Source organism: Carassius auratus, chromosome 19 (assembly GCF_003368295.1).
Source record: "Carassius auratus strain Wakin chromosome 19, ASM336829v1, whole genome shotgun sequence".
Taxonomy (NCBI): domain Eukaryota; kingdom Metazoa; phylum Chordata; class Actinopteri; order Cypriniformes; family Cyprinidae; genus Carassius; species Carassius auratus.
In genome coordinates, this window is record NC_039261.1 from 15197759 (window position 1) to 15225366 (window position 27608).

At 37.3% G+C, this 27608-nt stretch overlaps 1 long non-coding RNA gene across 1 annotated transcript in view; it reads right to left on the reverse strand.

Annotated features, from left to right (window-relative positions):
- Positions 1 to 27608, reverse strand: part of LOC113119546 (uncharacterized) — a 98008-nt gene that overhangs the window by 62095 nt on the left and 8305 nt on the right. Inside the window, exon 2 of the long non-coding RNA XR_003294466.1 lies at positions 12578 to 12636. This is a non-coding gene — a long non-coding RNA (uncharacterized LOC113119546). The remainder of the gene's footprint in view (positions 1 to 12577; positions 12637 to 27608) is intronic.

The following is a 27608-nucleotide window of genomic DNA, read 5'->3' on the forward strand; positions in this document are numbered from 1 at the left end:
CAGTCTTCTACGAACATCTCTCAGGTTTATCCACACTAGTGTGAAAATACCTCACCTCATTTGACCCACACCTAGAGATCATAAATTAATCAGTAAGTGTGACTATTTCTATTTCCTTCTTACCCGTTTTCGGCCAGGAGAACACCGAGTGAGAAAGAGAGACGCAAGAGCTACCAGACCTGTGGCTTGCATCCTTACCAGAGAATCAGAAAAGAATAGGAAAACGTCATTTATTTCCATGCAGACGGCCTCTCTATTATTAGACCGCCATCATTCACAGTTAAGAAGATGGACAGATAGGTGCGATCTCTCAATGGGTAAATGCAACACCAACGCTCGAAGAGCATGTGTCACCGTGCCTAGGGAGCAGGAGAGGAGCATGTGCGAATAACCCACAGGCCTGTGACAGCCCGTGGAAGGAAGGATGAGGGGTGTCAATCCTTTTCCCTCTCATTTATCTCTAACTGGCCGTCAAAAGGAAGTAGTGAGACCTCAGTCAATGGAAAACGTCTTCCCATCCAATACAGGAAATGACTGAGTTTGCAGTCGGGTATTGTCACAAAAAAGGACTCGGGATGAATGTGAAGGCACATGACTTTTAAATATTCTAACTTTGTTTTATATTTTACCAAGTATGGTGTTCTTGTTATGTTTTAGAGCGAGGAAATTCAAGCAGCACGTAATGAAAAAGCATGGAGGATCTTTTGAATAGCCTCCTTTGTGGCAATCCAATCAAACAGTTTGCTGCCGCTTTATATAAGGGTACTACTCTGTACTTCCATCAAAAAATAAGCACAATGTACTTATTGTGTTTATATTATATTGCAAAAAGCTACTGATGTGGGATATGGTTAAGGTCAGAGGGAGGTTTGATGGTGAGGGTAGGTTTAAGGATGGGTTAAGATGTAAGGGAAGGGTCAACAGAGTAACTATTAATGCAATTACAGAAATTAATTACAGATGTAACTACATGCTGGTATTTTAAAATGTAAGTACAATGTAAAAATATGCATGTACAGAATGCATTGTATCAAATTATTAATTTAAATGTAATTACATAATTAAGGCCACCTAATAAAAAAGTGGGACCAACAGTTTTTTCCCCTTTCTGAATATTTATATATCAAGGGTATGAATTCAGTTTTCAAAATGCAGGGAACAATATTTATACCCCTGAATAATGAACTGGAGTTAATTTTCTTCAGAGTATGTCAATTCTGATCATTTTCATATCAACAAGTTGTTTAAGAGGAAAACACATCTTCTCTTGACTCTCCCAGGGTGCTCACTGTCTCCATGAGATCTGACTGTGGAATATCAAGATGATGAAAATAGAACAGTCTATCTTGGCCTCTCATGAGGAGCAGGACCTGAGGGAGAACATGAACAGTTTTGTTGCGTCTGGATCTCTGGAAAAGGCTAACACTAACCCAACCAAAAAGAAAGATCACAAATGAGATCACTTTAATGTCTGAATTATTTCTCGAAAACAACAGATAGCTCTGTTTCAGAGTAAAATACCCTGGTAGTCCCATGGGTCTCATTTTAAGTACAGATATCAACTTTGGTATAATCAAATTTCAGCATAGCTTTCATCAAATATATATATTTTTAAATGAGCTCAAACATTTTTCACCAAATTCAACCCTGACCAGCAATTGCAGTTACTTATTATTAATTATTTTCATTGCATGGGTTGTGGCACGGCTCCAGCACGAATTAATCTAATGTTTTGAGGTGAATGTGTGGCTGTCAGTCATCGCACTGGTGTGGATACTGTAACGTTACTTAGGAATCACAGATTTTCACCTGTGTCTTGGAATATGAGAGCCAAATAAGGATTTTCAATGGTTATTGTCATCTGAACAAGTTACATGTCTGCCACGTTTGTTCTGACCAACTGAGGAAAATAGCAATACAATAAATCGAGCTAACAATGGTGATTAAATCTAACGATCGGGTAGTTCATATCACATTAAACCATGCAAATTATTATTATTGTTATTAGGGATGCACCGGTTGACCGGCCATAAATCGGAACCAGACGGTTTTTGCTTAAAATACGTATTTGTTCTTTGTCACGGACTAAACTGTGACAAAACTGAAATTTTTTTATTTTTTTTATTAGAACTTGCATACATGTTTGAAACGCCACAAATAAACGTCAATTTTGCATTAGGATGATTATTTTTAGTTTACCTTAAAATTAAATAGACTTAATTTGATTTAAAAATCACCTGCTGTAGCACACTGAAATTCATCCAATTAAAACATTTTAGGGTAATGATTCACATCTATATATATTTTTTTTACTTGAGACAAAGTTATTTTTTTCATTGGCTCAAGTAAAAAAAATATAGATGTTAATCATTACCCTATATATATTTTTTAATTGGATGAATGAAACACTTTGCATCTTTGATTTATTTGCACCAACATTCTTTGATTTTAACATTTTGGAAAATTTATTTATATAGCATACTTTTATTTAGTCTCACTGGTAAAGACCTTTTTTTTATTTAAAACCAAATGTAAAAACTAAAATACTGAATGCTGATTTAGAAACATCTTATTGAATGTGTTGATTGTGGTATTTGGACTGTAAAATGCAGTTATTGTCTTTAATTTCACATGGTTACAGTTAATCTTTTATTTAAGGTCATTTCTATGTAGTTTCAACCCTATTCAAAAAACAAAATCTAAATGCTGATGTCTGTACCATTTGTGTTTGTATTGAATGTAGTCTACTTACTGAGCAGTTACTGCTGTTAATTTCAGATGGTTACAGTTATTGTTTTCAATAACCAAAAGCAGGTTTGGCCTATTAAATACTAAATATCTTGTTTATGCACACTTTCCTTCTTTCTTTTTTGTTGCTTAAAAAAGAAAAAAAAAAGAAAAAACAAATCGGAAATCAGTATCGGAATCAGCCAGTTTGCTTGTAAAAAAAATCGGTATCGGAATCGGCGAATGAATGAAAAATCATGACCGGTGCATCCCTAATTGTTATACTTTATTCTTAAAGAAAAGAAAAGAATCATGGTTTCCATATATGAAGCAGCACAACGGTTTTCACCATTGATGATAAGAAATGTTTCTTGAACTGAAAATCAGCATAGTAGAATGATTTCTGAAGGATCATGTGACACTGAATGGAGTATGATGCTGAAAATTCAGCTTTGCATCACAGGAATATTTTTTTTTATGTTTTATGATCAATTAACACAAGTTATTTTAAATTCACAGGATTTTACTGTACTTATTTTTATTTTTTTATCATCATATGTCATTCCAATTAGACATTATATAAATACATTTTTACTTAAAGGGGGTGGGGGGGGGGGTGAAATGCTATTTCATGCATACTGAGTTTTTTACACTGTTAAAGAGTTGGATTCCCATACTAAACATGGACAAAGTTTCAAAAATTAAGTTGTACGTTTGAAGGAGTATTTTTGTTCCAAAAATACTCCTTCCGGTTTGTCACAAGTTTCGGAAAGTTTTTTTTTTCGAGTATGGCTCTGTGTGACGTTAGATGGAGCGGAATTTCCTTATATGGGTCCTAAGGCACGTCTGCCGGAAGAGCGCGCGCTCCAGTATAGCAGAGCACTGAGAGCACAACAGACTTCACTGATCAGAGCGAGATTGTCGCGAAATGTCACAAAAGCAGTGTGTTTTTGGTTGCCAGGGCAAGACAACCCTGCACAGATTACCAAAGAAAAAACAGCATTAAGGGACCAGTGGACGGAGTATATTTTTACAGAGCATCAACAGAGTTGTGCAAGTGTTTTTGTTTGTTCCCCTGCATTTCGAAGATGCTGGTTTTACAAACAAGCCCCAGTTTGACGCCGGATTTGCACATCGTTTATTTCTTAAGGATAATGCAGTCCCAACGAAAAAGGGTCACGATCGTGTGTTGGAACCGCATGCAGTGAGTAAAACTGCTTCAAATATCTCTGTGTTGTTAACTTAGCTATCGGCGCGTAAGCACATCAAGTAAACAACATGCGATGTTGTCATCAAACTGCACTTTCCACATCTACAGCTTACAAAAAAAAAAAAAAAAAAAAAAAGATGACAAAGTGGAACTTAGTCATTTTCCAAAACCACTAAGCATATATATACAGTTTCAGTACATACCACACAGAGACGTCGTTGCTGCTGCTGCTCTTGTTAAATTTCAGCCTCTGGATCTGATTCTGGATCATAAATATACGCTGAATCTGACTGTTAGCCATGGTTTGTTTTGGTTGGTTTTGTCCTCAAGATAATGTCACAGCTTCCAAACGCTCTCAACGCAAAAGCCTACTGGCGCTCGTGATTCTTTAGCTCCGCCCACACGTCACGCCTCCAGCCGGTCGTGTTTTTCCGGGAAAAATCGGTACAGACTATCTTTCTCTTATAAATATAATAAAACTAAAGACTTTTTGGAATTATGAAGGATGCATTACTACTCTATAGGTACTCAAGGATTAACAGGATATTGAGTGAAAACGAGCATTTCTTATACAGACATTTGAACTTCTGACTCAACTTTGGCCTTTATATAAACAATATGCCTATAGTCTCGTAATGGGTGTGGCCACAAAAACTGTGTGTATATTTACTATACAATATAAAATAAAATAAAAAATTGTTATGATTATTATACATCAGCATAATCATCATATACCAAACACAGCATCCATGTAATCACAAAGTTTGTTGGGACAGGAGTGTCCGGCTCACAGCCAGGTTATAAGGACTCTTAGGCAACTCTTTCCAGTTAATAAGACCTCCATATACTGCACCCGCTGCTCATGAGAATGGTCAGGACATAGAGAGAGAGACAGACTCCCAGCACTCTGCTCTCCCATGATTTGTACATAAATAAAAACAATAGCAATTTACAGTAAGAATACAGAGGGAGGGAGCAGACCTTCAGAAATGAGAGAGAGAGAGAGAGAGAGAGAGCCAATGGGAAAGTGTAAGTGGAAAGCATATGAGAACAGAGAGAACTAATCTGTCATGTGTTGTTTCATTTGACAGATTTAGAGGAAATCGCCACATGTCTGCAGTCAAAATGATATTATTTGGGGACATGACCCCTTGTGATGGAAATGGATCTGCTGCGGGCATAGCAGAGAAAAAATAAGGAGGATTTTTTTGGAATGGGATTAAAGAAAAGCTGACAGAGATGGAGAGGCTGAGTCGTGTTTCTTTGCTTTTCATGCGTCTCTGATCCAGCCAATGAGATGGCATGAGCGCTGGTTCATTTGCGAGTTTACTGGGTCACCAGCACAGCTGTGTGCGGGGAGGGTACCAGGGAGCTGTTAAGCAGTATCTGGAGGTACCAGTGAGTGTCTGATCGAGAGAACTTTCTTTGGCTGCATGTCTGCCAAAGACTGAAACAGAGCACAGGAGAAAATCTATAAGCAGAAACAGAGCCAGGGAGAGCCTTTAAGGGCATAATTCTAACTGATGTGCATGTGTTTGCATGAAAGGAGAAGAGTGAAAAAAAAAAGACTAAAGACACGGGTATTGCGTCAGAATTCAGGGTAATGTTCAATGAGGTAAAAAGCAATTCAGGTCTACTGAAGGGTTACGCAAACACATTTCTATGTTTCTCTGTGTTTCCAAGACTCTGAAATGTGCAAGCATAACAATGGACTGTTTGGAAATGCTCTGCAGCCATGCAGTGACCTTCAGCTTGAGCCAATATCCTCACACATGGGTATAGTGGTTGCACACTTTTTAAAAGTCTTGTTTAGAAGCTACAGATCAATTTACTCTTACTGTGTGGTTGTTTGTCCTCAAATACTTTTATCATTATCACCAGAATGTATTTATTTATTTATCTTTTTCCAGAGGCTTTGAGGGAATATACAGAGGCAATATTTTGAATGGAAATATTTAAAATTGTAGTACAGTGTGTTATATTGTCATCACATGATCTCACAGGACTGTGACTAAATTGGTACGAAATACAACAAATGTAACAATAATTAAAGTTAGGGCAGGTGATTTCAGAGAGGCTAACAAAAGAAAGTTAGCATTGAAAGCAAATCACTCTCCAAAGCGACGCCTCCTCCAAAATACATGAACGTGCAGACTACAGGCTAACCAGCAACACGATGAGGGACGAATGCAATGCTGTCAGATTAGCTCATTCACCAGTGAGAAAACATAGTGCAAAGCGCATAATATTACAATAATAACATCATCCATTCTTGCTCGGTCTGCAATAGTGTAACGGAACACGCTGATGATGTATCTTTGCAAACAGGGTGCATGGAGGTATGCCAATACATACTTCCACAGACGATATAAATACATATAAATCATTTAGACCACTTCCTTAGTGATTGCTATCTGAATGTGAAGAGACTTTCCACCAGCATAACAAAAACTGGTTTTGAATCAAATCACCTACCCAAACTTTTTTTTTTTTTTTTTGTACAATTAATCACTGTTCATATGAGTTTTTATTATCTCATGATGTGCTGTTCGTTCATTACATCTTTATAGTTCATTTTAGCACAAGCTGCAACGTCCGAACCCCAATCAAATGACTCTTACGAACAGCTTCTTTTTTAAAGATGTGTCTCCAAATGGGATAAATCTGCCTCTGAAGGGCACTTTGGAGTGATAACGATCATGGCCTCCTATCTGGTCACTTCAAAGGTTGAAAGATTTCGAAGAGTAGAACTGATGACTTCACACTCATGATTATTTGCACAAGTTTGATTATGTGACAATGACGCCTCCTTAACTGGCTCGGCAAGATTATGCAGAAGTGTGGTCCAAGGAAAAGTTTTTTTGGGCCCTTCATCTCCTCTTACCCTGGATGTTAAATGCTTTAAAGATATTAGGTTGCAAGAATGAATCCTTCAGAACAAGGTGTCAACCTCACTCATAGCAGTTCAATCAGTTCAGTCACTCAATAGAGCGTCGGCCCCTGTTGATGGCCTCGCCAATGTAAACATACAGCAAGTCGAACGAGAAGAAGCAGAGTTAGGAGAAAGAAAAAAGATGTTAAAATCGCAAAAAGGTTGTGGGATTGACAGATACGCTAAATAGGGATGCCATGGACCGGTATGTGGACAAAATCGGCACTATTAACGGTTTCGATCCATATGAAATTTCCAACAAAGAGTGGAGTCCTGGCGAAGATTTGCTGCCGCACTTTTGCATTACAGATATCTTCGCTACCTTGTTTGTTTTGTGAGCGCCTACACTTCAGAACAGTTCCGAAGCTACAAGTCATTGGAGTGTCATGTGCAGTTCACAAATGGATGGGTTTAGGAGCTGCAGATCATAAAGCCGGCAAACAGTGGGAATACAGTAATACGGACAAAGGGGAGCTGCGGTCCACCTAGCTGCTAGTTTAGTAACCGTTAGTGCTAACAACCATTCACACATGTCCTTTTAACTGTGTGTTTCAAAAGTGTAGTTAGTAGCTGCCAACCCTCCCGTTTTTTTCCGGGTTTCTCACGTATTTGAGCTCTTTTCCTGCTGTCTTCCCGTTTTAGTTAATTCCTGTAAAATATCTTGTAAGCCCTTCCATCAGACCTGTCAGTCTCTGTAATGTTACCGTTGTCCTGTTGCTACCCCCTTGCCCTTCCAGCAAAACAGATGTTTTCAAAGCATTGTTTTCCTTATTTGAAAGCAACCTTAGCGTGATGTTGGGCTTTTTAAGATAGCGTGGTTGTTGTGAGAGCACGATTTCAAGCCAATCTGTAAGCAGTCATGTCAGACCTAGCTTCACAAATCGCTGAACGTTAGTTAATGCAGCAGTCTTGTAGTACAAATTTTTGATGTCAGCAGAGGGACAGCAACAAAGAGAAGAATGTTTAAATTTGGATGAGTAACCCAGGAAATGTCCCTCCCTTATGTTCAATGTGGACTTAAGCTATATAAAGTAAATATTCAGATGTTATGGTCTCCGTGTTCGCACCTCCAAGCAGGAAAGCGGTGCAAAGTTAATCCATTCTCATTTTTTTCTATTACACCCCACAATTCAGCAACGGTTTACCATGGTTGAAGTAGATTCTTAATTAATCAAATTAAGACACACGGCTGAGAGAATGTACGTCTAATCACTGGGCAGTAGTCCGAGTAGAAGTAAAGGAGGCCATCAACATGGCGGCCACGCTGAGTAATGACGTCATGACGCCCAAGCCCTATAAGTGAATTGTTCAGATGAACTGGTACTGATTCACGAATGAATCACATGAACAAATATCTTTATAAAATTATTCTGTAATTTGACATTTGGTTCCTAAATTTTTCATTTTAAGAGCCAGTGGTTCTGTAGTCAATTTTTTTGACTGGAGTCCTGCATCATGATGTTGCATGTTTAATTCAGCAAGTGCCATCCAGCTATCATATGGAAGCAAAAAATTTTGCATATAAAATTAAACATTTTAGCAGTCCAATTAAATTAGTCAAAAATGCAATTATTTCCAGATCATTCATCACATTGCAAATGGAATGTCAAGTTGAGTGTTGCATTGTGTGGTGCAGTATTCAGCAGAGTGTGTGTTTGGGGTATATTGCAAGCAAGTGTAATATGTTATTTTGAATATAATGATAAACTCTTCATTTAATACATATGTCCCGCCATTTGACCTCTTTTGACCTCCAGGAGCAGCCAATCAGCAATGTTCAACCAGGGCATTGAGAATATGGTTTACCACCAAAACTTTAAGACACTGGGTTCAAACTAAGATAACACAACCTACACTAATGCAAGGTTTGTGCCACCCAAATAAAATAAAACAGGGTTAGTTCGAAGAATGATCATCACATGAAAGTGGTCAGTAGATGAGAAGAACTGCTAAACCATGCACACTTACAGAGGCAGTGATGGCGGTTCTGCACATTCAACAAACCTAGTCCAGAGCATGTGAATAGCCAGCAACAATTAGGCAATTTGTCATGAATTAGAGTACGCCGTCATGGCTGGTTCCTCATTAACTCATGAGTCGACAGCCTAATTGAGCAGAGTTCTCGTGTCTAGAGAAGCTTTGAAAAATGAAAAGCCCATGCAGCACACGACCACAGCAATATTAGGATCTCTCTATTTCTTGCTCGCTATAGGCCACCCTTCCTAATGAGGTAGACTCGACTTCCCTTGTCCTGCTGAAAACAGTAGGGGAGCACAATAACACTGGAGACACCTGCTCCTGCCAGCAGGGGGCAACCATAAGAACCAGCCTCACCACATCATTCCAATCCCAAATCCTTCTCTGGGCTTTTACTCACCATCTCTGCCATATCACTTGAAATGAGTACATCATATCACTAATGTGAATGTAATAACTGCATTTCTAGTCGCAAAAGTGCCTTAGGGTGTAGCAATAATGATGTGCAGAGCTCATGATGGGAAGAAAAAATAAATAAATAAAAATAAACAGGGTTTGTGAATGTTTTAACAGAACTTGGTGTGTCTTGAGAAGACATTCTGCTGAAAAACACAACTCAAAGTCAAAGCCTGCTTTACATGATTTCAAACGGGTCATTATGGCTGTTCTCTGGTCCACCCTGTTGAGAAGAAAGAAAAAAGAAATCTTGAAAAAGCTGGCTTTCTGATCTTCGCTGGTCTTCTAGCATTGTCTTTTGACTGGCTTTAGAGGGGTCTTCGGCACCTTTTAGCTTTTCATTCTGGGAGTATAGAAAAGGCTGGTGTATTATTTTTTTTGGAGACTATTTGTGCCTTTGGAATTGGTGGGCTACATAAGTTTAAACATAAACAAAAGATACATGCATCGTTTTTTTTTTTTTTTTTTTTGTCTAAAGATTATGAATATTTATAAATACATAAATGTAATGTTTCCAATACTTTTTATATATTTATTAATTTCCATATATATTTATACATCAATAAACACATCTATTGATTACAAAATATAAACTTACAGACAAATGTTTTTACTGTTTCTACAATTTTGTTTTTCATTTGTTTACCAATTAATTTCTAAATATAAACATTTATAAATATTTATAATATAAATACATAACATAGTTACTTATTTCAATACATTTTTATTGAATTTTTTAAAGATATTTGCTTTTAAATATTTATGTATTAATAAATATATATATATACATATATATATATATATATATATATATATACACACATATATACACATACATATATATATACATATATATATATATATATATATATATATATATATATATATATATATATATATATATACATATACATATATATATATATATATATATATATATATATATATATATATATATATATATATATATACACACACACATTTATTGCTTTAATACATAAATGTTTGAAATGTACTGATTTAAATAATTATTCATAAAGGAAACATTTATTTCTGTATTTATTAATATGTATTTATTATCTTAAATAGTTTAAAATGTATACAAACATATACACACATTTATACATATACATTTATGTAATGTGTGTGTACATACACAATTTGTGATATTATAAATATACATACATAAATATATTTACTTATTCTAAAAAATATGTATTGATTTAATCAATCAATCAATCAATGTACAAAAACCTGATACTATCGTTTTTCAGAAGAGAATGACTACATAAAAGTAGCCCAAACTGCACATTTTCAGGTCGCACCCGTCTCTATTTAAACGCTACAGATGACTGTTGGATTCTGGTCAGTTGTTTCTACTTCTACTTGCATTTAACCGCAGGGTCATCCCCCTCGGCTCTGCTAAACAGGAAGTTGAGTTTGTGAGAGCTGAGGGCCGAGGCTTGAGGTTACAGTCATGGCGTGCTGCAGATCTTGGCATCTGATGTTTGCCTTTCCTGTTTTGACGGCTACTGTCTAGCTCACTCCAAATAATGCTTTTGGCACCAGCACACCCTTAACTGCTCTACTCAGACCTCATATCATTCCGCACAAAAAGAGGAACTGACTTCAACGTACATCCGCTCCCTCTCCCTCCAAACTCCCCAAACACGCTGACAAACAAGGAACTCTCCGTTCTCCAAACAGGCCTGGGAGTGGAGACGCGTCTACCTGTTCAGTCTGTTTGTTTGATGGGATGAATATCAGTTTTAAAAGACTGAGACTGACTTCTGGTTCGTCAGTTATGAAGCATGCCCTCTGCACGGTTGTGAAAATAAAGACATTTATCTTCACTGAACGAACGCAGTGTTCGTCTCTCTAGGCTCGCTGCGGCCTTTTCAGCTGGAATGAGAATCAGTAATTGTGTGGTGAGATGTCCAAATAACAGCCTCTGTCCTACATGTTTATTTGGCAGTGGAACGGTAAGACTGAAGCTTTGGGAAGAAAGGCTTGTGAACTAGAAAGGAAATTATAAACTGATGTAATTGGATTATGGTTTATCCTTTTATTTAGCCATGCAATAATTCAATTCCATACATTAATTATGTTCAATGACATTATACCACCAATATGTTAGCCACAAAAGTCACTAGAGTAATATTTTGGTTCACCATAAATAAAAGCAACAATAATCAAAAAAAAAAAAAAAAAAAAAAAGAAAAGAAAGTGAAAACACATGGCAAACATAAAATTGTATTATACATAAATTATATAACATACATACTGTAACACAAATAATATTAACTATTTTCAATCACAGTATAATCAATCACTACTTGTATATTCATTGATTTTAACATGGTTACACATTTATGAATACTCCATTTAATCGATTTATAAACATTTTGATTTAAAAAAATTTTTTAAAATTGTGGATGGATGGATGGATGGAACATGAGGCTTTCATGCAGATATTGCGTGAATGTACATGCACATCCTTAAGTGCATGCATTTGTATACTGTAGATATGCACATATGAGTGTGTGTGTTGATGATTGTGAACGCCTGTGGCTGTGATCACACTCTTTAACTCCCAACCATCTTTAGTCAGCACAGCTTTGCATTGGTTAAGTGTCTGCTTAGAGAAATTACAAACCCAGAGAAGTCTTAAATCTGTAAAAATCCATCTGAGTGAGGGAGTGTCGGGAGGATGGGAAGAGGGGGATTTGGATATGACACAGAATTTACTCAGCAAAAATCTTAGAGCGTAAATCAGCGTGACGAGAGAGATGGAGTGGGGAGCAGGGTGGAGCTATTGTGTCAGTCACATCATGGCAGACAAAATGCTGCAGAGGAAAATACTTAAGTGGCAAGAAAACTCTTTAGGAATCCAGGATCGCTGAATACACACGCTGAAAAAACCTAAAAGAAAATGCCTGAAGTTCCTCAATCAAAGTGTTTGGGTTGCTCTGAACATGTGGGTGACTGTTGGGTCAATGAACAGCGCCGTCGCTAACAAGCACATTTTTAACTTCAGCATTTGAAGTGAGGAGCAGCACTCTGACTAAACATGCCGGACAACCAAGAAAGACATGCAAAACTTTGATCATTATTGTTAGCAGGGCTTCCAAATTCTCCTTAATAGTCTTTAAAACACGCCTGCCTTTGATGTTTAACATTCTGATGAGCATATGGAAACCCAGACTTAAGTGCAGACTGATGAAAGCCAAGCATGCAAGCTCAAAGCCACCAAAAAACCAAAATCACTTACTCACCCTCATGTTGTTCCAAATCTGTATGCCTTTCACTTTTACTGTATGTTCAACTCTTCTTTCTATGGAAATTAAATGAAAGGGGACTGAAGATTTCATGGTTTCAAATATTAAGTTACTAAATTATATTTATGCATACCACTTTTTGAGCATAGACCTGAAAATGAAATGTACAACTTCCAACTGACATAAATCTTCAATGATTTTTGAAGACCATTTTTAAAGATGATTTTTGCCAAAGAGGGAGGGAAAAAAAAAAAAAAAAGTGTTTTATTGTAGAAGAAAATTAACAAAATGTATGAAATTTAAAAATCTTAAATATTTTTATTTTATTTTTTTAATTATGAGAAAAAAATAAAATCCATCCAGTATAAAAAGTTATGGTCAAAAAATAAGTTTGATACCGCAAAAAAAATAAAAAATAAAATAAAATAAATAAAAAAATAAATACTGTTTGGGTGCAGAATCAAGAAATGTGTTTCCCATTAATTTCCATTTCAAAGCTGCTGCCTTCTAAAGAAAAAAAAATGTTAGAATTTTTCATCTAAAAATGACAGAAGAGCACCAGAGTTATCATAAGAATAGTCCCTATCACTCATGCAATACATTCAAAGTCTTCTGAAGCTATGCAATGGCTTTCTACAAGACTTTGTGTTATTATACACTGAGTTCATTAAGTTGCCTGGTGATTCAAATCTATAAATCAGCTCAGTATGATTTTTGGGTGAACTGCAAGTTTTGCCAATATCAAATCACTCACTTAACTCAGAACAATGTGTTCACAAAAGGGACATTGATATTTCTCTCATGAATGTGAAGTTCAGTAAATGATTACTTTAATTTTGGTTTGACAAGAGCGTATGACATGGAATAAAGTTTATAGGCTACTTTTATGTCATTTTTGTTATTGTTATTAAAAAAAAAAAAAAAAAAAAAAAAACTATTTTAATTTCTCTTTACAAAAGAAATCAATAGAGGCCTGTAAAGGCGTGATGACAGTGAAGTACATAATTAAAATCACTTCTTGTGTGAAGTTCTACAACTCTTCAATAGACCTCTTCACATTCATTTAAACCATTTTACTATTTTTCTTTCAAGATTATCAATGAAATACTTAGTCTTAAGGATTTTTTTTTATTAAAAAGCCCTTCAGAGATACGTGATAAGAGGGTGATCTCACGAGCAAAACAAGAAAATAAAAACCTCCCTAGCCATGAAAAAACAATCCATAATTCATAGTCTTCTGTCTAGTCTGGGGGGCAAAAGTCATAGTGGCATCTATTATTGATCGTACACTTCTTATGTTATTAATTCACAGTACGTGCTTGAGGAAGAGAGAGACGTGAGAGCTGACAATTTCTGCTGTGCATGGTCTTCAGAAGACAACATTATAAATGCAGAAACTCTTTTAGACATGAGAAACAGCAATGCGTGCTCAATTCAGCTTTCAGTTAAAAACCGTTTCCTTTGCTGTTCACCTAAATAACTAAATGTACTACTAACACTAAAAGTTGTCATGGTTATTTAAATCCTGTTATTGTTTTACTGTGAGAAATGGCTTCAAATGATTCAGTGCCTGAGTGAGCCATCACAATGATTCAGACTGAATCGTAAACTGATTCATAATGTTTTGCTAACATGTTTGACCAGTACATCGTAATTAAAATCGACTAAGAACATGTGAATCGGATATGACTAAATTTAATTCTAAGAAAAAAAAAAAAAAAAGCAATGACACTTTGAGTGCCAGAATAAAAATCACAATATTTGTAATTTTTAAAAGTGTTATTTAATTTTCTAATGTTGGTTTTCTATTTTTTTTTTACACTTTAAAATAATTCATTGTTTTGAAGCAAAGCTGAATTTTCAGCATCATTACGCCAGTCTTCAGTATCACATGATCCTTTATTTGCATATGAAATATCATTCAATATTTCTAAGGCCTTATTTGCATATCAGATATCATTAAAGATTTTCTAAAGCCATATGTATAGTTAAACTGATAGCTTCAGTATTTGTAGGCATGGAAGGGCCTAACACTGCCTGGATGAAGCTGTAACACACACGAGTCTCTAGAGAGCGGCTGGGTTTCAGAGTCTGCCGTTGGTTCTTCCTGTGGGGGAGGTCAAAGGGGAAAGAGCTGGGTAACTGAGCGGCCCCTGAACAAAAGAATAGATGGTAGGAGAGAGAGCGCAAGAGTAATGGTGGGAGTCCCATACATCACCCTTTCTCCAAGCCTGCAGGATGACCCCCGTTCACAGTTTGTAACAACCAGGAAGAAAGAGCCCTGTCATTGTGAGCAAGTGGGTCAGTGGACCCCAAACAGCTGAGAGAACACAAATCTGTCAAATATACAGGAAAGAAGAGCACGGAGCACAATAAAAACATTTTTTTGGACACGTTTTTGGACGAGTATTTTTGCTTGGTTACGTAAATCACAGTTTGTGCTGCACAAAACCATTCAATGATACTTAAAGGGATACTTTGTCATTTTGTCACATGTTGTTCCAAACCTGTAAAAGGTGATTTGTTCGTCTTCAGAAAACCAGGAGACTTGTGACTGTCCCATTAACTGGCAAGTAAGTTACACTGTAAAGGTCCAGAAAAGTATGAAAGACATTGTCAGAATAGTCCATCTGGCATCAGTGGTTTAATCGTAAAACATTATGAAGCAACGACAAAAAATTTTGTACGGGAAGAAAACAAATATAACGACATAGAAGAGTTTACGCAGTTTGAGTTCAGCGGCTGTTCTACAAAATGGCGCTACGGTGATGCAGAGAGATAGAGAGGAGCTAAACTGTTGAATAAAGTCTTTTTCTTTTTTTTCTTTTTACTCGTACAAAAAGCCTTTTCGTCACTTCATAATGTTACACCTGATGGCAGGTGGACTGTTCTGACAATGTCTTTCATACTTTCCTGGACCTTGACAGTTTAATTTACACTTCAGTTAATGGGACAGTCACAAACCTCCTGGTTTTCATCCAAAATATCTTAAATTGTCTTCTGACGACGAACAAAGCATTTACTTAAACTATAATAACCAAACAAACACAAATAAATAATATTGGTCCCCCAAAGACCCTCATTATTGTGTATCATATTGTGTACCAATAAAATTAGTTTTAACAGTTTAAAAAGCATAAAGCATTTTCAGGCCCCCAAAACATCGGCTGTAAATGAACGACCAAATCTGCATAAAAAGTTGTTTTCTTCTGTTCTGTAAACAACCATTACAAGACATAACAAATCCCATCCACTTACCATTTAGTATGACATGAAATGTAATTATACTCACTTACAGTCCTCAAATATACAGTTATGTGAATCCTTGTATACCAATCTACAGGTGCATCTCAATAAATCAGAATGTCGTGGAAGTTTTTTTTCAGTAATAACTCAAATTGTGAAACTCGTGTATTTCATAAATACAATGCACAAATACTGAAGTAGTTTAAGTCTTTGGTTCTTTTAATTGTGATGATTTTGTCTCACATTTAACAAAAATCTCAACAAATTAGAATACTTCATAATACCAATTAAAATGTTATTAGTGAATTGTTGGCCTTCTGGAAAGTATGTTAGTTTACTGTACTCAGTACTTGGTAGGGGCTCCTTTAGCTTTAATTCCTGCCTCAATTCAGCGTGGCATGGAGGTGATCAGTCTGTGGCTCTGCTAAGGTGGTATGGAAGACCAGGTTTCTTTGATAGTGGCCTTCAGCTCATCTGCATTGTTTGGTCTCTTGTTTCTCATTTTCCTCTTGACAATAGTCCATAGATTCAATCTTTGGTTTTCAAAAAACACAAATGGACCAACACCAGCAGATGACATTGTACCCCAAATCATCACAGACTGTGGAAACTTAACACTGGACTTCAAGCAACTTGGGGTATGAGCTTCTCCACCCTTCCTCCAGACTCTAGGACTTTGGTTTCCAAATGAAATCCAAAAATTGCTCTCATCTGAAGAGAGGACTTTGGACCACTGGGCAACAACAGTCCAGTTCCTCTTCTCCTTAGCCCAGGTAAGACACCTCTGACGTTGTCTGTAGTTCAGGAGTGGCTTAACAAGAGGAATACAACAACTGTAGCCATATCCCTTGACACTTCTCTGTGTGTGGTGGCTCTTGATGACTTGACCCCAGTCTCAGTCCATTCCTTGTGAACTATACTCAAATTCATGAATCGATTTTGCTTGACAATCCCCATAACCCCTCATTTACACTGAACACGTGTGCGGCGCATTACGGCTGCGACGCGGCTACCGGAGCTGATCGCGCCCATTCTAGTCAATGCTTGTGTTTACACCGGCCGCGATGCGGCGCGTTTCAGAAGCTTCCCAGAAGTGGCACTCCGCGCCGCTTCGCTAAATATTAGAGGTGCTCCGATCACGATCGGCCGATCGTTATGCGTATCTCCTCAGTAAAGCCGGTTTTCTAATCAGCAGTTAATTCAATCAGGTGCGTGATTTCACATAGAGCAGCTGTTACTACACAGAGCCGTTGTTAATAGAGAAGATGCGCAAATCACGTTAATTTTCAGCGTTTATTGGCCCATCTTCTCAGTTAACAACGGCTCTGTGTAGTAACAGCTGCTCTATGTGAAATCACGCACCTGATGGAATTAACCGCTGATTAGAAAACCGGCTTTACTGACGAGATGCGCATTAACGATCGGCCGATCGTGATCGGAGCACCCCTACTAAATATAGGCGCCTAGTCTATTTTTGACGGACGCGCGTCCAAGTCGCACCGGAAATACAAAATAAAAGTAAAAAATCCCTGTCAATTTCAAAATAAACACCTTGTGCAAACTCCCAAATGCATTCCATGTATATTGGCAATATATCCTTGGTAGGAGACAGGAAATGGACGACGAGACATTCATTCTGGAATCAGAAAAACACGTCGGACAGACAAATCATGTGGTCTCACGCATCCAGTCGCTCCGCTTCTGATATGCTCCCGGTGTGAGTTGGCACCGCTTGGAGGACTGAATAAAACCTTGTCGCAGCCGTAATGCACCGCACACGTGTTCAGTGTAAATGAGGGGTAAGGCTGCGGTTCTCTCGGTTGGTTGTGCATCTTTTTCTTCCACACTTTTTCCTTCCACTCAACTTTCTGTTAACATGCTTGGATACAGCACTCTGTGAACAGCCAGCTTCTTTGACAATGAATGTTTGTGGCTTACCCTCCTTGTGAAGAGTGTGAATGATTTTCTTCTGGACAACTGTCAGATCAGCAGTCTTCCCCATGATGGATATGATTGGAATAGCCTAATGAACCAAACTGAGATACCAAGTTGAAGGCTCAGGAAACCTTTTCAGGTGTTTTGAGGTGATTAGCTGATTGGCATGTCAACATATTCTAATGTGGTAGGGATTTTGTTAAATCTGAACCAAAAATCATCACAATTAAAAGAACCAAACACTTAAACTTCTTGAGTCTGGGTGCATTGAATTTATTTAATACACAAGTTTCACAATTTGAGTTGAATTTCTGAAATAAATGAACTTTTCCATGACATTCTAATTTACTGAGATGCATCGGTATAATGAAGATTTCCCTTATTCAGCCTGTATACAATAATCAATAGTAATGACACAGCCTGAAGCCACCATAAGATAAAACAATTGTGAATGACAGGCAAACACGTTTTCTATTTCGCCTCAGGTTACATACAAATAAATCACACGCACTTCAGTGTGCATTATGTGTGTTTACATTTGTACTGAAAGGGCATAGCCAAAAGGGTTAATGGAATGAATGACATCTGACCTCGCCGTCAACTCAGGACACAGCTCACAGCACACTCAGAGCATGGGATACAGACATTCATGCATCTGGCTAAGCTATCAGTGCTCTTGTAACGTCTCTTGTCAATTTACGAGTCCTGTTTTTCGAAGTTAGTGCTCACTGTGGTGCTTTAAATGTGCAGCTGAAGAGGCCAGATCCCCATCTCTGACCTCAATATGGCCAGCGTATTCCTGCTGTTCAGCCAAACTCTTATTACAACACACATAACCGAATGAAGAAAGGAAATAGAGGGGAGAGCAAACTACTCACAATGACCACTGGGTACAGGGTTTTATGTAAACCACTTCAGCAACTTGGCAACAGTGTGCTAGGATAATTTGGACATCAAGCTGAAAGCAGAGTTGAGCAACAAGGTCAGCATGACAGGTTATGTTGCCTCAGAAGTGTGGGAAAAGCATGGCACTTTGCCATCAGCCTTGATTAGTGACTACTTCTAAAGGGAAGCCAGGTCCAGTTTCTCTACAAGCCCGGTTTAAGAGCGACCAGAGTCATCTGTCCGTCACTGCCGGTTTCCAGTCACACAGACAGGCAAACAATGAGGAGGAAGTCATGAAATCAACCACAGCCTCTGCTTTCTGTTGTGTCTGGGAAAGGCCTCAGCTCCCACACAAGAACCTGTGGCGTGGACAATAGAGAGAAGGTCAGAGATGATTCCGGAAACAACAAGTTTCTGGCCTGCACTGTGTGCAAAAACCCCGTCCAGCTGTTATTTAAAGGAGAGTATCCCTTCCAAGCTCTGGGCTTTCAAACACTTACACAAACAGTCAAAAGGCTAGGCAGGGAGAAAGACCTGCGCATTTCTGAACAAGCTATAATTTTAGAGACTAATCTCAGGGAGTCTTGGGACTTTTCCCAAGGATTAGTTCAGCCAGAAATGAATATTCTGCCATTTGCTCACGCTCATGTCATTCCAAACAACGTTCCAGACTTTAGATCTTCAACAAAACACAAATTTTGAAGAGTGTATTGGTCATTCTTTTCCATGCACATAAAAAGGCTCTGTAGAATTCACATTCTAAAAGCATCATAAAAGAATCTTAAAATAAGTCTATATGACTTTTCTAAAGCCACATGACAACTTTGTGTGGCAATATTTGTTATTTACAGATAATTTTCCCCTAGCATGCACATCAACATTGTCAGTAAAAACGTTTTTGTTTTTTCGTTTTATTAAATAATAATCTCAAGACAAATTATACTTGACAATTATCATTAATTACTACTTTACAAATATCATTAAATTAAGAACATGAACTATGCTTGCCTTGTCATAAAAAGGTCAAATTTGATATTTTAAGAGAAAGTTCACATTAAGGTTACTGTAACTATAATTAAACTTAATGGGAAGTCCCCTGTAAGAAAGCTATGTAAATGTATGGTTGCATGATTATGAGTGCTTTTGTGCTAATACAGGTGAGAGGTTGCATAAACAGACTGATTTGAGTCAGACACACATTAAGGTAGACCATGCCCTTTAAATATCAACAGAGAACTTCTAAATTTATGTCATTCCAAGGTGTTTCATGTGGTTAGGAACTACAGGATTCATACTACATTAGCATACGTAACATTTCAGGGCCCAAACTGCAGTGCACACCCATCCACAAACTCATAAAGAACCTCCATTCAGGCCTGTGGGCTGAGGAATGTGAATGTGTCCAGGTGCAGACGGAAAAGACTCGGGACTTTCCCCCTCAGCCCTTCTGATCCCTGTAGCAGAGCTCATGACTCAACACGGAAAGAGAGAGAGAGAACACTTGTCTCTTGCCTGCTGAATTTTTTCCCACCTCTTCCCTATCAGCACTAGCTAAGTTTATCCACAAGTCACTGACAAGTGCACTCTGAGGACTCAATAGTAGGAAAGGAAGTGTGAAAATGCCTCTCCGGTAATTATTTATGAATATACCCCCACATTTATACACTTATTAAAACCTCTCTCTGAGCTTAATAACCAAGGCTATGAGCCTTGTGCTGTATGTTGCTGCTCCATTGCATTTAGACACACCTTAACAGGCCAATCTAATAGCCAAATATTTCAATCCAAACACAATATTGGATATAAACATACACAGAGGATTCTATCTCAACGAAGTATGTCAAATTCAACCGTTTCTAGATTTACCACAAACTTACCCCCTGCTAAATGTAGTAGCTGGTTACATGGATCCAGATCAGGATTAGGACGTTGACCAAGATCACCAGCTGGTTGGAACGGGCTGATGGGTAGACCATCTTGGTCAAGCTGGTTAGGCCTGGTAAACCTCTTTTCTGGTCAGACTAGAAAACCATATGGTGTATCAGCTCAACACAGCTTGCCAAGACTGGAAGACCATCTAAAATCAGCAAACACTTTTGGCTGCTTCAGTTTTTGGAGGGATTCAAAGAAAGATGGTCTACCAATCTAGCTAGATCCCTAATTGGTGCTAGTTTGAATGGTCAACTACTTAATCCGGTTGATTAATGTAGGACCAAGATTTACAGCAGTGTTGCATAAGCAACAACATCTTAAAAGCTAGATTTACTGGTGACAGTCCAACACACACACTCCCATGGGAATTGGAATTTACATTCTGGTGAATTGGTGGCAAAATTTGTACATTTTCATGCAATCTATTTACACTACTTTGAAGGTTAGGTTAAGGGAGACTTTTACGATTACTTTTTTTTCCTAAAAAAAAAAAAAAAACTTTTTTCTTTCTTTTTTTTTTTTTTTATACAAAATTCATAAATTAACGCTTTGACATTGCAGAGTTGAACTAAAAGTATGGTCACATTTATCATTACTCTGAAAAAGGAAACAGGACTGGAAGTGACCATGAACTGAATAACAATGACAACAAAACAAACATCCAAAGCTATTCTGCTGGCAAGCAAATTAACTAACCCTAAATAACTGTTTTACAAAAAGTCACTTAATGCATCATTTTATAATAATGAGGTATAGATTTTTTTATAAAACTGGTTGACACACACAATTTTGCTTTGTTGCCAAGTCATGAATCTTCACCCACACAAAGGTCACTTGCTATTGGTTGGTGCAGTGAATGTGCATGTCAAATTGGACAAGGTGAAATTAGTATTGAAATGACTGAATTTTGCACATACAATTTAGACTACAAGAAACATTTACTTCTAAAGAGCTGCGTGGTGTAGGCAGGGATAAGAAACACACACACAAACACAAAAAAAAAAAAAAAACCTGTGACCAGCTTGACCAGCTTTAGATGTTATGACCTTGATTTTCCAGCAGGGAAGTCCAAGGTAAAAACCAGCAGAGACTGGCAGTATCTCCAGCCCACATATGCTGAAGTTGAACACACTATGGCAGTTCTCGGAGTTCACAGCTGTGCTGCTCGCCTGAGCTGGGCCAAGCTGGCAGCGGTCAACAGCTGAGGCAGAGCAGGGCACCAAAGCAGTTCTGTGACAGCCCAAATTCCCTCAGCACAACAGCCAAACACTTCTTAAAAGAGGCCGATGACGCATTCCCAGCCCTTAGCAGTAAAGCGGCTCTTTACAGTGACTGATGCTGGATTCTCAGCACTCAGCGCTGAGGTTGTGCCGCCACACAGTCGGAGAAGCACATTCTCAAAGTTCCTTCACACGGCCTGTGAGTGCATAAAAAGACCACTTGACCTCATAATCGAGCTAATTAATTAGCCATCTTTAACTACCAAAAGCACATTATGATTACAAACCAAGCAAAATATAATTCAGTTTAGTGTAACTGCAAACGCTAAGAGACACAATTTATGTAGGAATAAGCATATGGATGCCAAGCTATTTTAACAAAGTATTGTCTGCGGTCTGTGTGCCAGCAATATTTTTCTAACGTACTTTCCATCTAAACAATCTGTCCATCACTGCTAACCCTCACAACTGTTGTGTATCCATTGCTTTTTAGTTGCTGTAATCCTGCAGGCAGCTGCAAAGGGCTAAAAAAGCCACATGACTTGAAGCTCTTGCCAGCTGCCTGCCATCTTTGAGTTAAACACACATCAAAAGTTCTTCATTTAACACCCTAGAGGGGGGAGAGGGAGAGAGAGATAGAGATGGTGGGAGAAAAAGAAAAAAGAAAGAGAGAAGGCAAGAAAATGAAGATAATAAATGAAAGCATGTGTGGGGACAGTCGAAGGCCTGTTTTACACCACATGCACAAGCAATAAGTAAAGCAGCAGCATGACTGCAGTGCTTTCACACTGGCACGGTTTCAGCTAGTAGCTTTTTGTTTGTGAACAAATCGTTCTCATCCACTAGACTTTTCCCAGCCATGTTGACACTGGTTTTGGTAACGGCACTGTAGTGTCTTATTAATTTAATTTAAACATTTTTTTTTAGATTTGACATAAAAGATCACAAGTACATTTTAACAAGATAAGGTCAATTTGAGACTCACACTGATCATCCAGAAATCAAATATACAAAACAAATTTGAAAGTTTTATACTATACTGAATTGAAACTTGAATCAAATGACGACCTCAAGAATAGATTATTTTGATAATCGATAAGTCTAGCGATTATTACAACAATTAGTCTAATCATTGATGATTTTGCTGAATAACCAGTAAGCTGATTGATTGATTATTCTGCTTTTGCAATTCATTAAAATCCAGTAATACATATTCTATACAAATTAATTTACATGCAGAGTTGCTTTAGCAGAAAATCAAGTTGTAAATGAACCTTTTTTTTTTCTCCATGTTAAATACTGTTAAACTGCTTGCTTTAAAGCAGTTTACTGCATAAAGAGTAATATAAATAAAGGTGATGTGACTTGAACCGAGTGCCGATCCACATCATTATGAACAGATGCTTCCTTAACCGCTTTTTTCTCACCATGTCATGTTTTTGTGTGTTTATTCTGTCATTGTGAAGAATCTAAATCTACTCTAAACACTGCTCCTTTTTACCCTAAACCAAAAAACTAAAAAGCACTTTGCCATGAGTATATTGGGACCTTAATATATATTTGTAGTTTTGTAAAAAAAAAAAAAAAAAAAAAAAAAAAAACTTAAAACTGCATTACTGCAGGCTCTTACATTATGTCATATAAGATCAGACAACTATTCAACAATAAAATTAATCATCAATGAAAAATAGTCGATAATGTTGATTAACGGTTTCAGCCCGACTCCAGAATAAAACACTTTTCACTGTGTTTTGCGTATAAATTAGACTTGGACTGGTATTAAATGAGGCATTTTGCTTGTGAATGAACTAAACAAAAGAGGAACTGGTGATTGACTGAATGAAGAGACAGCATGGTATTTGCCCCAGTTCAGAAAATTGGATAAAAAAAAAAAAAATAATAAAAAAAAAAGTTGTCATTTGTGGTAAGATGCTAATGATGCTTTAAGGGAGCTGTATTTAGGATTGACACCGAGTGGTTGAACTAGGTATTGCAGACCAAATACAAACTATTGGAGAGGGGTTTTTTTTCATCTGGTTCCTCCTCCTCAGACCTGATGCTCACACAGCCAGATTGACGACACCAACTCATTCATTTGCTAGCTTCCATGAATGAAATGAAATACGCTGTGTTTTCCACCAACTGGCAACCCGGGATGCCGGAATACAATTAGTTAAACTGGCAGTGGGCGGGTTTCACAAACCAAAACAGAGACAGACATTCCAGCCGTAATGCACATTTTCAAAGGACAAAAACTGACAGTAGCATTGTTTTTCAGATAAACAAATATGTTAACTTAGCATCTTTCTTAACATCTTAACATCTGCAAACATTATGTACGAGTATGGCTCTGTGTGACGTTAGATGGAGAGGAATTTCCTTATATGGGTCCTAAGGGCACTTCTGCCGGAAGAGCACGCGCTCCCGTATAGCAGAGCACTGAGAGCACAGACATTCACTGATCAGAGCGAGAGCGTCGCGAAATGTCACAAAAGGAGTGTGTTTTTGGTTGCCAGGGCAAGACAACCCTGCACAGATTACCAAAGAAAAAACAGCATTAAGGGACCAGTGGACGGAGTTTATTTTTACAGAGCATCAACGGAGTTGTGCAAGTGTTTGTTCCCTGCAATTCGAAGATGCTTGTTTTACAAACAAGGCCCAGTTTGACGACGGATTTGCGTATCGTTTATTTCTTAAGGATGATGCAATCCCAACGAAAAAGGGTCACAATCGTGTGTTGGAACCACAGGCGGTGAGTAAAACTGCTTCAAATGTCTCTGCCTCCTTGTTAGTGCGTCCGCCTCCCATGCCAGAGACCCGGTATCGAGCCCCGCTCGGAGCGAGTCGTTGCTGCAGCTGCTCTCGTTCAGTTTCAGCCTCGGGATCTGATTCTGGATCATAAGTAAACGGCTGAATCTGACTGTTAGCCATGGTTTGTTTTGGATGATGGTTTTTTTCCTCAAGGTAATGTCCCACCTTCCAAACGCTCTCAACGCATAAGCCTCGTGATTCTTTAGCTCCGCCCACACGTCATGCCTTCAGTCGGTCGTGTTTTTCCAGGAAAAATCGGTACAGACTATCTTTCTCTTATGAATATAATAAAACTAAAGACTTTTTGGAGTTATGAAGGATGCAGTACTACTCTATAGGTACTCAAGATTAACAGGATATTGAGTGAAAATAAGCATTTCACCCCCCCTTTAATGACTCACTTTTCATAGCAGATAACCTGTTGTGGTGTTCATTTATTTCTTACTAAGTTACTGAATTAATCAGTCAAGCATATGAATACACAGTTTTTTTTTTTACAGTGTTAAACTGTTCTAAAAAAAAAAAAAAAGTTGTAAAAAAAACAATTAAAACTATGCATTTTTCTTATTCGTTAATTTAATGCGTTACTTGCCATTCCTTTGTAATTGGAATTTACTAGCAATTTCTGAGTTAAAATTGTTTCTAAACTTAATATATTCAAATAATTCAAAATCCTTACAACTTGTCTGCTGACAAACAGAACTGCTGCTCTATGAAAAAATAAAGGGGGGGAAAGGGATTTCTGGGTAAGTATAATATGCATTTCAGCCATAAATTATTAAATGATAATCAGGATTTAATTACTGCTTGAACTTGACTTGATTGCCATTAAAAATTGAATTTATCTGAAGTAGAACACTTTCAGATTCACAGTTGGCTAGCAATCGCATCTGCAGTTGCGTCACTGTGTTAAATATGTTTCTGACCTAAGTGTCTGAGTGAGACAGGAAGTTAGGGGGCACTTCAGATCCTGAGAGTCTTCTTTAAAAAGCACTGGCACAAAATCAATGCCAAGAACAGGAAGTCAGGTTATACAGTGAAAAACTCAGTCCATACACCTCAGACAAGCATATGTGAACAGAGAGGGGAAAAAAAGAAGTACAGAACGCTTAGTCATAGCTTTGAGCTGGGCCGCCACACACAGGGTGAAATAGATTTGGTTGTGGTTACTGGCACAATGAGGTCTTTCACATGCTGCCCTGAGGGTGGTCCACTTTGGCCGATCCTATCAGGCGGCCCTCCACTGCGAGATAGCTCACTAGTCACCATGACAACAAGCTACCAAACATAGTGTGCTCACACAGGTGCGTCAAACCATGCAGGTGCTCTCGGGGGAAGAATAGAGAGGGGTCATGGGAAAGGATGGAGAAAGTGTGTCTAAAGAGAGATGTATAGACTGAAAGGCTGGTAAGGAAGCACAGAACAAGGACTACTGGGCTAGTTTTCATTAATCTACCCACTGCCTTTTGATATGTGTGGCCTCGCAGGGGAGCCACTGACTTAACATTTATGTAAAGGTCAAATCTATATGTGAAATACTCACATATACAGGGACATGCACACACACACACACACACACAAACAGGAAGTGTGATTTATCTATGCGCAACAACAAAAGCATGTGATTTAAAAAAAAATAATCCTCCCATATTAAACATCAGAAACTAGACTTCTTTTAAGATCTCAAATTAAGTGTAATTTTGATTCATAAATAATTTCGAGTTGAGGGGCAGCAAACTCTTGGTGGTCAACAAATAATTTGAGAAACTTTCTTTTATATATATTCTAAATTAATGTGTGTGTGTATATATATATATATATATATATATATATATATATATATATATATATATATATATATATATATATATATATACACACATACATACATATATATACACATACATATATATACATATATACATACATATATACACATACACATATATATATAATATATATACATATATATACATATATACACACATATACATATTGTTTCTCTTTTTTTTTTTTTTTACTAAAATATTAAAGTTCAACATTCTTTTTAGCACAATCCCCAAATTTGGTACCATTGTTTAATTTTTCTTTTTTATTCAGAAATAATGTGAAATTGTATTTTATTTATTTAAAATATGTATTGACCGCACTAGTTTTCAAATAGCCAAAAAAAAATATATATATCAATTTATGTGTTAATGTTTTGATATCTTATTTCACTTTAACAGTGGGGGAAAAAAGATACACTATTCACATACAAAGTAAACATTCTCCAGATATACATACATTTTTTATATATAATTTGTATTGGCTTCAGAACAGTAACAATATAAATGTCACACTATACTGTATAAATATAATTAAAATATAACTTACAAAATTTTCACAAACGGGATAAATAAGCTTTTATATATGAAAATAAGACTGTATATTTTAGGAATCCTTTGCAAGGACAACAACATTTTTGGAGGTTCTGGCCAGACAGAAATTGAGTTAAAAGGAGAAGAAATGCTTCCAATTCTTCACTATTTTATTTATTTATTTCTCGAAAAGCTAGAACCAAGCTCAGATTTGCCCACAAATATACGTCATCTGAAATCAAGAGGTTCAATACGAAATTGAACACTTCTCAAACTTTTAATAGCAAATGATCAAAGTTACCTTTTCACATTTTTTTTTAGCTCTACACAGTATATTATTTGCATCCATTTGATTCCTCCTAAGGAATTTTAGAAGAAACATCTGAGAAAAGGTTAATACTTAACCGAGTAATCCATTAAGTCTCTTAAGCTACGAAAGCGCAACATCTGAGGAATAAAAATTTCTCCTGGGCTCAGCTGCTGCCATGTTTGTTGATGTCTCCTTTTACCACCAAGTCATCTCATGAAACAAGGCCTTTTTGAGAGGCTGAAATGAAGAAAGCGGAGTGCTTTTAAGTCACAGATTATTTTACGACCTGTCACAGGAAAAGAACCAGATAGAAACGTAAGCCTCGTTTA